Below are 12,566 nucleotides of genomic sequence, written 5' to 3'. Positions count from 1 at the left end.
TCACTCGTTTCCAGTCATTCACTGTCCCGTGATGTCGCTCGTTACGCCATCTCAGGCGTCTCTTAGCACTGGCTACAGAAATTTATGGCTTATGAGGTATTGCTCGATCATTGTACCCTACTTATTTTGACTCCCTACATACGGTCCTTGCTCTAGACAGACTGCTGGTAGCACTTTGTAACTCACAATTGATTTCTCCCGCTTTTCCTTGAGATTTTTACAGCCATCCTTCGCAGTGCTCATCGGTCCCTGTCCCGTCAGTACTAGAGATCTGCCTGGTATTTGTTTAGCTGAGGCTGTTCCATCGCGTTTCCACTTGACGCTCACATCACCAATAGTCGACTTGGGAGTTTTAGAAGGGTTGAAATGTCCGTGATGTATTTTTTTTTTTTTTTTATTCAGGTGACATCCAATGATTAGTCTACCTCTAAGTTACTCAACTCACCTAACCGACCCAGTCGGCGCGTACTGTTTCTCTACTGACAACACGCCGGTCGCTGTGGCCGAGCGTTTCTAGGCGCTTCAGTCCGGAACCGCGTTGCTGCTATGGTCGCAGGTTCGAATCCTGCCTCGGACATGGCTGTGTGTTATGTCCTTAGGTTAGTTTTAAGTAGTTCTAAGTCTAGGGACGGATGACCTCAGATGTTAAGTCTCATTGTGCTAAAAAGAAAAAAAGAAACTACTGACAACACAACACTCCCCCAACCACCCAACCACCATTCTTCTTATACTGGCGGGTCCGCCTTTCGTGACTTGTAGTGGTCACTTCCACATTGCGTAAGGGTGTCCCTAATCTTTTGATAAGGTACGGTATACACGAATGGCTTCCCAGTTACATCTAATGATGTAGTGAATATTCCAAAATCGATTTGGCGTGTTGAGTGAATGATCAACGTCAATAAAAAAACATTGTCACAAGTTATGTCTAAATCTACAAATGCTGCTTGTGATATAAAATTCATCTCACATATACCTTTCTCTGTCATGCAGTTTCCAGAAATTGTAGCGCATTTTAATTTTCTGAAAATTGTATTTTTTTCCGGACGTGTAGTAGGGCTAATCAAACTTGCAGACGTATTCTGTATTACATTCTGTTTTCATTGACACATACAAGTGCTTGTACTAGGAATGTTCTTTTAGGAAGAGGCAGTATTAATGGCGTAAACAATGAGATGAAAGACGCAGGATGGAGCTGCATCTCGCCCACCGCCTCCCACTCCCAGCCAACAATGGAGCAGCAGCGGCGGCAGCAGGGAGCAGTGACCATGACGCGGCCGCCGCAGCCGCGGCCAATGGCGGCGCGCCTCACCTGCAGACACCGTTGGCCACCACACTTATAAAACTGTGGCGCCGCCAGACCCACTGCCAGTTTGCCAAGTGCAGTGCGCCGCTACCGCACGTCTGCTCCTCAGCCTCGCCTACAGGTACGTGCTCAGATGGTCACCGTAACACACTCCATCTTTATAACAACCGTTACCTTCGACAGGTAGATTTGGTACATTTACCTACGTGTAGTTTGCCACCACTGTTCTTTCAATTCCGTGCGTGTTTTAACGTAAAAAAATGCCTGTAAAAGGACACGAAAGTTTACGTTCTCTCTTGTCTCGGCCGCCCAGTTTTTACAGCGAAGCGCTTCGGATATTCCTAGAGAGACCGAAGCACTTCCGCATCACTTCAAGAAATTTTAATTTAATTGTTGTGAGATACTGGCGTCTGTATAACGCCAGTCCGATAAAACACCAAATTAGAGCGAATATTCTAAAACATAGTATTTTCTTTTACATTAAAGATTTTATTTGTGTAGTTGTTTTATAGTACTCCATGTGATATAAAATGCTTTGATCGTCCTCGATCTAATATTTCATCATATTCAACAGTTATAATATTCGTCCCCCTTGTCATAGAGGAGCAACGACGAAGACTCTGCATTTCCTCGGTCTCAAAATACATAAATCGTGATTCGTGGTGTAGACAGTAAATGGCAGAAAGAAGGTAAAGGGATCAAACAAGAATTTTGCCTCTACGTGTTACTACTGTCTGTGTCAGAAATGTAGTGCTGCAGACAGTAACTCTAGTTTCTGTGATAGTGATTTGTTGGCACCAATATTTATTTAGAAGTTCCGCTTTATGCCTCCGAAGTTAGCTACTTTAATTAAGGAGTATTCTGAAACTGATAAAGTAGCTTAGCAGAAAATACTTCCAAAATTTTCTGGACGCGAATCTCTTCCTTCGTAGTTGCGCGCAGCAGCACGGAAAATTATCAGCATACTATGTTCTTCTTTCTCTATCTTAACTTTATTTCTTAGCGTGTGCGCGTCTGAAAACGAATTTTTATTGTTTGGTATCAACTTTCATAGTTCTTAATTCTCAGTAGCATAATTTCTGACGCCGTATTTGTTATGACTGAAGTTACACGCAAACCAAGGTGGGTAGCCGGCCGCGGTGGCCGAGCGGTTCTAGGCGCTTCAGTCCGGAACCGCGTGACTGTTACGGTCGCAGGTTCGAATCCCGCCTCGGGCATGGATGTGTGTGATGTCCTTAGGTTAGTTAGGTTTAAGTAGTTCTAAGCTCTAGGGAACTGATGACCTCAGAACTTAAGTCCCATAGTGCTCAGAGCCATTTGAACCAAAGTGGGTAGTATTTTCGAGCAAACTTTTGTTTAATTGGCTTCCGGAATGTGACAATACAGCCATCTCTACACTGGAAATGTTATACTACAGTTTCTTTCGACAATTTAGAGTATATATTGGTTTAAGTCGAACCTTGCTACGAAGTTACATAGGCTCAACAAAGGACAGATTTCGACGTAAAATAAATTTTACATCCACGGTATACAGAAACGATGCGAGTGTTGTATCCGTGTCTTTTTTTTCCCTGTCGTTAATGTAACTGACAATGTTGCAATAGTCATTCGTGACACAAATTATACAACTTTCGTGCCCTAGACATTTTCCGAACTATTAATGTTAGTAGACTGGTAATTCGCTGCAGTCTGAGAAAAAATTCCAAGTGAATTTCGTTTCTCTAAAAAAGAATGCATTACACAGGATGTTCGCAGGGGGACTGTAGCGTTAAAGTTCAGTGAACCTGCAGACCGTTCAGTATATTAAAAGTTCAGAACGCTTTCATCGCCAGACCAACTGGTTCCCCACGTATCAGAGTGTGATCTTATCCAGGTTAATGTTGCGGGCCCTTGCTAATAGGGCCACCTTTCTTCGTATAATGCTGTCGATAGTCAGATAAACAGTTAGCCAGCGGCATCCTAGGTGCTTTTTTATGAGTTTTTGTTCACCTTATCTGTATTCTAGGAAGTGCCTCGAGATGTTAATATGTAGTCTGTAGGAAATAAGAATCCAGAACTGTTTACTCTGTAGCTGTGACAAAAAGTAACCTCTAGTGGAGGTACTCCAGATCTGGATCGTAGCTACCGTCGGAATATAAATTGTTAGAAGCGCTTCCAGTCTATGGAATTGTTAGTGTTTAATTTCCCATATACGGCTGTGTCATTAAATCTGCTCGGTTTTTTCTTGCTCTCTTTTGTAACACTTCTTTTTAATCTTTAGAGGGAAGCTACCTCAGAATGGTCGAGGACTGAGGGGAGAATCGGAGGAGACAGCAACACACGATGAATAACTCACCTGGAGAAATTTATACTGACTCCCTGAAAACTTAATCATGACGGTCACAAGTGGCTCTGCCAGCCATCTCGCTGGTCGCAGTTTCGATCTTCCTAGTGCTTCCCAGACGGCGAAGTTACTGCAAGCGTCGCTCAGAATAGCCGAATGGGACTCAAACCGAGCTACTGTTCGATACGTCCTGTATATTGCCGCGATGCACACTCACCAAATAACAGAAATAATTAGGGCAGAACTTTTGCGAAGATTGTGAAGTAGAGGAGAGAAAGCGTCAGAAGTTGTGGTAGCAGGTCGTCAATCGAACGTGGGTAGTTCCGTCGACAGGAGCATTGTTCGCGAAACGCGAGCTTCCGGGTTCGAGTCCCGTCTCAGCTCACAGTTTTAAACTGACTGGAAGCTGAAGTTTCAAAATAACTTGTTTCAACCTAGACTAGTAGTACAAATAATTAAGTAATAATGCTTATTTCTTCATACATACTTTGCTTTGTATTGATTTTTGCTGCAAATCTGCCCATTGCTGACAGGTTATAGATTCTAGAAGGATAAGGCTGTGTTAAAATACACACTTTTTTCCCGAAAGTAACATGTGTCCTATGCATTCATTGCAGTAAAAATGCGACGGTAAAATCTCGATAAGAGTCTTTATTTGAAGTACAGGGTTTTGCGACATGATCACTTCCTGAAACTGACTTTAACAAACTACTGGCGTTACATATCAGCGCTCTGGTTAATTTACCTACAGGACCCAGTATTTCGTAATGACAGAGTGGCCTTTTTGCGAGGTAGGGGAATCGCGTTTGACACTGGATTTTTCTGCTGCAAGGAAGGCGGTCAGTAACGGTGTTCCCTGAAACTCGTGAGGTCAGCTGAAGAGCGGCGTTCATGCGGAGAAGGCGCCTCGCATAGATTTTATTACAGGCCACGCTATAGCAGTCTACCAGGCCGTAACACTAGAGAAGCTTTGGTCGAGTACGAAGAGTGGTGTTACCTCTTACTTCTTTTTTCTGATACCGCATTGGGTAAGACACTGGAACAAGACCTAGAAGAGCAAAGAAAATCAAGTTAAAAGTAAGCCTTATATGACAGGAGCTTTCCTAGCCAAAATATTTCGTGATATACCGACTGTACAACGGTACTCGTAGTTTATTGGTGCCTTCTTCATGGGGCAAAACTCCATTTACAAGCTAATTAAGTAGAAACAACTACAGACGTGTTTTTTTCTGCTTCGCAATGCGTCAGTATCCCAGTCTGACAGAATGTGCGGAAGATATCAGCTGTAGCCAAATTTAAGGAAGAATTTCAGGACTTTCTTAGAGTGATTTGCGAAAATCGTGCGAGATTTAAATCAAATTACCCGGTCTCAAATTCCAACCCAGCTTTTCCTGTTTAATCGCCCAGTATTGCACCGATGGGCTCGGTTGTACGAAATTAATGCAGGTCTAAAAATTACGGATTCTATCGTAACTCTTCGCTGTCGTTCTCCTTAAGACTTGAAATTGAAACAGATGTCTCCACAGTAGCTTTCCGTACAACTTTGGCTTTCGTGGCTGTTGCAGAAACAGCGCATGTATACATGTAAGCGTATTTGCATTAAGCCTTCAGTGCTTCTACATCAATATTTGCAGTTTTCAGGAGAGAAATACAAGGAACATCAGTCAGTGTAATACAGAGAGCTACTGACGGACGTTCGTCTCTCAAGTCGATTTCTGCACAGGATCTGCGTCACTCGTCACGAAAATGGCATCAGTTTCTTTCTTCCAGCATACGAACATGAACGTTGAATGGAATTTATGACGCAAGTTACTATTGTTCGCTGGGGAGATGTAACAAACCTTATACGGATGACAGAGAAATTTCTTTGAGATTACGAACTAACAGTCAAAAATGAATACTTAGCTGCTGTTTTCTTCTTGTTTATATAAACAACTTACACCTTGTAGTGATTACGTAAACCCAACGCAATAACTACTGTTCGGAGTAAATACCTCCAATTTCAATGCGTATATAGAATTATGCGGTACTCTCTCGAATACCCAAACAGTAGAGTGACACAGGCAGCTAGGACCAGTTGCTCTGCAGTTTCCACTTGAGTTTTATTCACCAATGACCGCATGTAGCCCCACGGGAAATAAACATTTGGAGTTAAATTCGATGATTTCGCTGGCCATGGAGCACCAGGTAAAGTGCTCCATTCAAATGGATGGCAGCAAATAAGGTTATGTTAGTTGATCGTGTATAATTCCACCCGACAGATGATATGAGACTGCGGTATTTTATCACACCGAACGTGTCTATTGTAGCAGCTCATAACGTCATCACAGCTGAAATAAGTTTCAACCATGAAGAAAAAATGGCTTCAAATGGCTCTGAACACTATGGGACTTAACATCTGAGGTCATCAGTCCCCAAGAACTTAGAACTACTTAAACCTAACCAACCTAAAGACATCACACACATCCATGCCCCAGGCAGGATTCGAACCTGCGACCGTACCGGTCTCGCGTTTCCACACTGAAGCGCCTAGAACCGCTCGGCCACACCGGACGGCATGAAGAACAAAAGGTCACGTACTGTCAGCAGTATTCATTTCCGATCATTGTGTTTTAATCCCAAATGCTGATTTTGGGATCCTCCCCTGTCTTTATAGTTTTAAGACTGTAGGCTTGGAACACACTGTATAGGGAACGCAATGGAATTTCGTCTGCCTGTCGTGGAAAACTCGTCCGTCTACCCGTGTTCGAAGCAATATCACTTCGATTTCGAAGAGGATCCTTAACAGAGTAGGTGCACTGCAACGGCAACGGCGACGGGCTCATCCAGCAATGCCTTTTTTAACGCTATCTACGCTTCAGTTGCATTTGTTGACAACGAGTAACCTACACTCAGAACGGCAGAAGTCAAAGACGTTTTCCGTTTGGCTTTGGACGTTAATTTACAGAAATGATACTGTCACCAAAATATTAGTACCGTCCCTATGGCAAAGTCTGAGAAGCTTATGAGACAAATAATGATAACAGTTATCCGTAACTTAACTTTCGACTCTCTCTTAATTTCTATTATCCGTCATACTGAAGTGTGACAACTTTAAGAAACTAGAAATCCTCTCTCGATATCTGTTGCCGATATTTGTCAGTTAACAAACTAGAAACATCAACTTTTGAGCAGTGGTTTAGTTTTACTTCTTTGTTCCGAAACTAAATGCGAAGTATCGAAATCGGAGTGGTTTAGTTTTACTTCTTTGTTCCGAACTAATTTCGTTGCTCCTCGTTTCCCTCCTGAGCCTGTAATCTGCTATCACAAGTTGCACATTGTAATTGCGAACTCTTAAAGATCAAATTAAATCGAATTGGTGTGGTTTTCACTTGTTATTTGCACACCCCATCTTCTCTTCCGTTTGAAATACGCGTATAGGAAGCGTAACAAGCGCCAGAACACGTTGTAAATGATTTGGAAAGAGCCGAAGATATTTTTTCCTCAGTTTTTAACTTCGCCTTTTACGTCATTTCTGGGAACGACGAGGGCATAATGAGCTGTGTACGATTCAAAACTAACATGCCGTGATTTAGGGAAAATGCGAAGTATCGAAATCGGAGTGGTTTAGTTTTACTTCTTTGTTCCGAAACTAAATGCGAAGTATCGAAATCGGAGTGGTTTAGTTTTACTTCTTTGTTCCGAAACTTTCCGTACTGTTACATATGTGACTCCATATGAGAAATGTTAATTTAATAAAACGTCAGTAATAGACGAAATTATTACAGTGGCTTCTCACCGGTGTAACAGTTAAGCTTAAAATAAAATACTGTGGTATTGGAATGCGACGGTAGCCTTTCTGCAGGAAGTGTAGGACACAGCTTTGACTTCCGTGTCTTCCTCCCGTACCCAAGTAGCGTCGTCAAATTTCCGGCCGGAGGCAGACACTCCTTCTGCACACTGCTTACTGCTCACGGTTGCATTGTCTGTCTGGTTGCCTTCTATGGTAGGCCGGGGGTTCTTTCCTCCTGTACTAATTTGGCATTTATTTCTAGGAAAGTCGTATGATCCATTCCCAAAACGTCTTGGAGAAACAAACGGATCTCGCGTAATCAACAGAATTTTTTTATCGAAGAAATAATAAAAAGAAACAAAGTTAGCAGTACCCTTACGCACAGATTTGCTTACCACGGCAATGAACTCGTCTATTCGTATGCTCAGTGATGTTTGAGATGTACATTCCAACGAGGTTTCCACAAAACAGCACAGAATCACTCAAGAAACGTTGTTCTGAATTTACTCAACTAGTCGCACACTGGAATTCAATAATGACCACATATTCAATAAATGCTCTATACAAAACGATCATATGAAAAGCATCTCGCGTACCTTATACGATTGCCTTCAAGTACGACGAGAAATACTCCGTACTTTTCAATGGATGTTAATATGATGGCGAACTACCGTCCCGGTAATGGCTTAAGCCACAAGTGCCACTGATGGCGATTTGACAAATTTTCATCCAGTAAGTGTGTTTCGTAGGCTTTCCAGAATTATTCCACAAGGAGATCTCAGTTTTTGTATGACATATCTAAACGTGAGTTTGTGAGAAGTGTTCCCAAAAATCACCCTTTCACACAGCTCATTCTGATTGTGCACATATGTGTGTGTGTGTGTGTGTGTGTGTGTGTGTGTGTGTGTGTGTGTGTGTGTCTTTTCTTGATTAGCTCTCAAAATATGTTTGATAGCTAAACATTTCTCTACAGTAATTGCCCTTATAATAATAAAGGTCGTGAGTATGGGGGAGGGGGGGGGGGGCAGTGGGGCTGGAAAAGCTAAATTTTCGTTCTGAACACAGGACTGTAAATATACACAAATTGGATGTTTTCACACTAGCTCGATGAGTTGTGAATCATCCATTTTGAGCAGCAAAACTGTCAGATCGAGGCGAACTGCAATGACAACGCTCTCGATCGCGAGCGGATATTATGGCTCGACTGCTCGACAGAGCATCATCTCAGCCGCCGCAATGGAATCGCACCTTAAGGTCAGGTACGAAAATGAATCACTTAATTCCTTAGAAGGGGATGACCTAGATACAGAGGTAACACAGACTTTTCCTAATTATCTCAATAGATTCAATATAAGAAGCACTGATAGAATCATTTATGGAAAAACGGGAACATGTAGTGGCAGAGCGCTTCGATCAAAGGTTTACACTGGATGCAGAGATAAGACTGTTTAAGAGGCCGTAGTTTATATGTTATTACATGTGACAGGGAAGCACGTGCTGTTTTGATTAGACTATCAGACACATTTTCCAGGAGAGAGGAAGTGAACAAGGAGCTCGGTAATGTCAATCAGGACTGCATCATTGTAAACCCTGCGTCAGATGAGGCAGTGTAAGGAAATGATGTTTGACGTCAGCATTAGTAATCTAACTCCTTTGTTCCTGATGAGTTCCAGTGGTTCCGGCTTCGTAGTCGCCCGCTGAGACCGAGCGGTTCTAGGCGCTTCAGTCCGGAACCGCGCTGCTGCTACGGTCGCAGGTTCGAATCCTGCCTTGGGCATGGATGTATGTGATGTCCTTAGGTTAGTTAGGTTTAAATAGTTCTAAGTCTAGGGGACTGATGACCTCAGATGTTAAGTCCCATACTGCTTAGAGCCATTTGAACCATTTTGAACCGGCTTCGTGCGCACTCCAGCAGAAAAAAGGATAACAGCACGCCACATCTACAGGGTCTCTAAAGATAAAAGGCAAGCTGAAGTCTGTGGCGCAAACCAGTGACTGGGTTACTGGCCTGACTGCAGGCAGAGTGCAGCCTTCCTTCACTGCGGCACTAGGAGGGGTAGGGTGGTGGATTCATCGACCCGGCGCCTTTTACCCCAGAGAATGATCCATGGTGCTGATTTGATAGCAGGCCGAATGGACCTGGGGCCATCCTGGAGGGACTAGAAGGAGTAAAATCCGCACTCCTATCCAGGATTGAACCCGGGACCTCCAGGAGTGGAGTCTGTTGCTCTACCTTCTTTTTTTCCCATAGACCACCTCGGCCACCAACAGGATCTGTCGTGGGGACAAAGGAGAGAACCACAGCGACATCCTACGTGCCAAAAACCTGAAGACCAGTGTTAATCCTACACTAACAGTCAACAGTTGTAGAATGAAAGAGGCTACATTTATCGAGACTGAAACTCGGCGTCGGATGCGAATGATGTGGACTTCATCATTCTAGCAGATGTTGACAGTCAATCTAGGATTGACACTGGACTTCATGTTTTTACTGGCTGTGATCAGTAGACTGCCTTTTATCATGTGCAGATAAAACAATAGCCGTGCGGGATTAGCCGAGCGGTCTGGGCGCTGCAGTCATGAACTGTGCAGCTGGTCCCGGCGGAGGTTCGAGTCCTCCCTCGGGCATGGGTGTGTGTGTTTGTCCTTAGGGTAATTTACGTCAAGTAGTGTGTAAGCTTAGGGACTGATGACCTTAGCAGTTAAGTCCCATAAGATTTCACACACATTTGAACATCTTGATAAAACAATAACAGCATAATGAATAATTCCTACTTAAGCCTACTATCGTCTCTTTAATTTTCTTACTATATTTTACCATAGCTGCCAAAATCTTTTCGTTATTTTTAATGTTTGCCTCTAGTTAAGTTGTACGTTGTTTTTGTTAATCTCACAATCTCCTTTTCTCCTATCTTTTCTTCTTCTCTAGATCAGTTTCTTTTCATTAATTATTTTTCTACTTTTTAAATAGTTAAGTAGTGTAATGAGGTGGTGGGTTTCGGGGCTGTTCAGATAATTGCATATAAAAGAAGGAAACAGTTTTATTTATGTATTGTAATAGTAACGATAGCAACTGTGAAACGCGGCCTTCAGCTGCTTCTGTGGTGCATGTTACACATAAAAATTAAACCAACTAAACTCCGCCCACCGGTCTTGGCAGCCCCAGCGGGGCTGCATTGGATCGGTATGAAGCACACCGCTCGCCTAACCGTTGTGTTTTCGTCCCATGGAGCCGCTACTACTTGGTCAAGTAGTTCCTCAGTTGGCACCTCGAAGCTGAATAAACCCGTTTCAGTCCTTCTGTCAAGAAAAACATTGCTGGCAGTACCGGGAATCGAACCAGGCTCCTCTACATGAGGGACAGCCATGCTAATCACTGTTTCTGTTTATCTCATTTTTTTTCGTTATTCGTCGTTGCATGTGTTCGAGGCGGACGTCGCATGACACCTGTTCAAGTTCATCGTTGATCCAGTTACTCATTCTTTTTACTACAGAGGGCAGTTAGCCCTCTGACCGAACAAGATGAGCCACCATGCCGGCAAATAAATATAAAGTAAGTAAAAAGACACAGTAAAGGTGGCAAAACAGTTGCGCACTCATACAACAGGGCAAATAGTCCTCTAGTAATGCACGCTGTGTCGTTTATTTTGTGCTGAACTGGTAGAAGAAGCTGTGACACGTTTACGGCTTCGCAAGTCGCTGAGTGGTGTAAACTTTTCAGGATGGGTGTCCATGACTTCTGTATTGTTGGTGTAGCTTCTACCCGCCACCGTAGTTAACTGTCTCATGGAAGAACAATGTTCAATGCCCAGTACTGCCAAAGAATTTTTCTTGGTGGGAGGATTGGAACGGGTGTGCACTCCGTTATGCAATGTTCGATTTGCAGGGCGATGCTCTTATGCAGCGAGGGTGATGCGGAGGTACCGCACTGTTGCTCTCTGACACTAATAAACGCAAGACTGTCAGCCACCCAGTGTTATTTCAGCTTTCGTATTGGCTGCGACCAGCGGAGGAAGGAAGGGAAGATTGAATTTAATATTCTGCAAGCGTCGGGGTTATGGGAGACTGTTTTTGACTGCTGTTTCAGGTGAATTCCGAAGTTGATACGGCACGGAGATGCGGAGTTATGCTAGCAGAAATAGGGTGAAATGCTGATGATGCTAATGGTTAGGTGCGAGGCGCAGTAGACAGCTCAGGGTCTGCAAGCGAATGTAGACATTCGCGTCTTCAATATGTGGTGTCCTTCCGTGTCGCAGTTAAAACGGCTGCAGGCGACCCGTTATCATAGAATAGAATTGCATTTGTATTAGACAATTCCGCCATATTTTTATATGCTAAATAGCCACAGTGCATCTGTAAAACCATTCATCAGCATGAGGTCGTCAACTTTTGATGATACATGCGCTCAGACAATGCTAGTTTCCATAAGCTTAAGGACAGTTCTGAGGAAATCAAATTGAAATTGAAATGCACAAGTTTCCCACTGCAAGACAAGTGCTCTGCTGTTACTTCTTCTCGCTCACAAGGAGTTCCAGGCCAGCGACGCAAGTTACCATGAGGCAACGACCACTTATACTCTCATCTTCGTCACCAAGACCAGAGACCTTCCGGCCAAGTTATACGTAGCATTTACCAAAATACAGTGGCATTCATCTCGCTGGATTCATTACTGCTGCAGGTGAACATAAACCGAGTTTCCACTACCAACATTAAGTTGGCTCTTAGACTACAATTGCAGCTCGTAATTGTCTGAGATGATGCCGAATTAAGCTCCATCCACGGGGTTAACAAAATATTAAGAGTCGCGGAGAGCTACTGCTAAAGTGTTATTACGACAGCGTGGATGACTGAGAACTGCACGTACAGAGCCATAAGTGTCTATGCCGCCATAAACACAGTCTGGAAATAATTATCTCCTTCCTCCGATATTCCAGACCTAATAGCATTTCTTAGCGAAGAGAATTTCCTCAAGGCCTATATGGTATGTAAGAAAGAGTCGCAGTCCCATCTGAAGAATTTCTGTTGACAAAAGTCGACTGAAGATAATAGGTCTATTAGTGAGCCATTTGTGAGTTCCTCTAGTACCGGAGTTATAAGTAGTCATGTTCTTTGGCAATTAAAGTAAAATTGATTATCACCACACCCCTTATTTTCGTTCCCTTGCGTCT

General features: G+C 43.3%; 1 protein-coding gene across 1 annotated transcript in view; it reads left to right on the top strand.

Moving 5' to 3' along the window:
• Nucleotides 1-1,378: 1,378 nt before the first annotated feature.
• Nucleotides 1,379-12,566, top strand: part of LOC124721659 — a 131,548-nt gene continuing 120,360 nt past the window's right edge. The window contains exon 1 of the mRNA XM_047246727.1: nucleotides 1,379-1,424. The gene's annotated coding sequence lies outside the window, so the exon portion shown is untranslated. The remainder of the gene's footprint in view (nucleotides 1,425-12,566) is intronic.

Source organism: Schistocerca piceifrons, chromosome X, assembly GCF_021461385.2.
Source record: "Schistocerca piceifrons isolate TAMUIC-IGC-003096 chromosome X, iqSchPice1.1, whole genome shotgun sequence".
Taxonomy (NCBI): Eukaryota; Metazoa; Arthropoda; class Insecta; order Orthoptera; family Acrididae; genus Schistocerca; species Schistocerca piceifrons.
The sequence above is the reverse complement of the archived record's forward strand: the minus strand, read 5'-3'. Positions and strand labels throughout refer to the sequence as shown.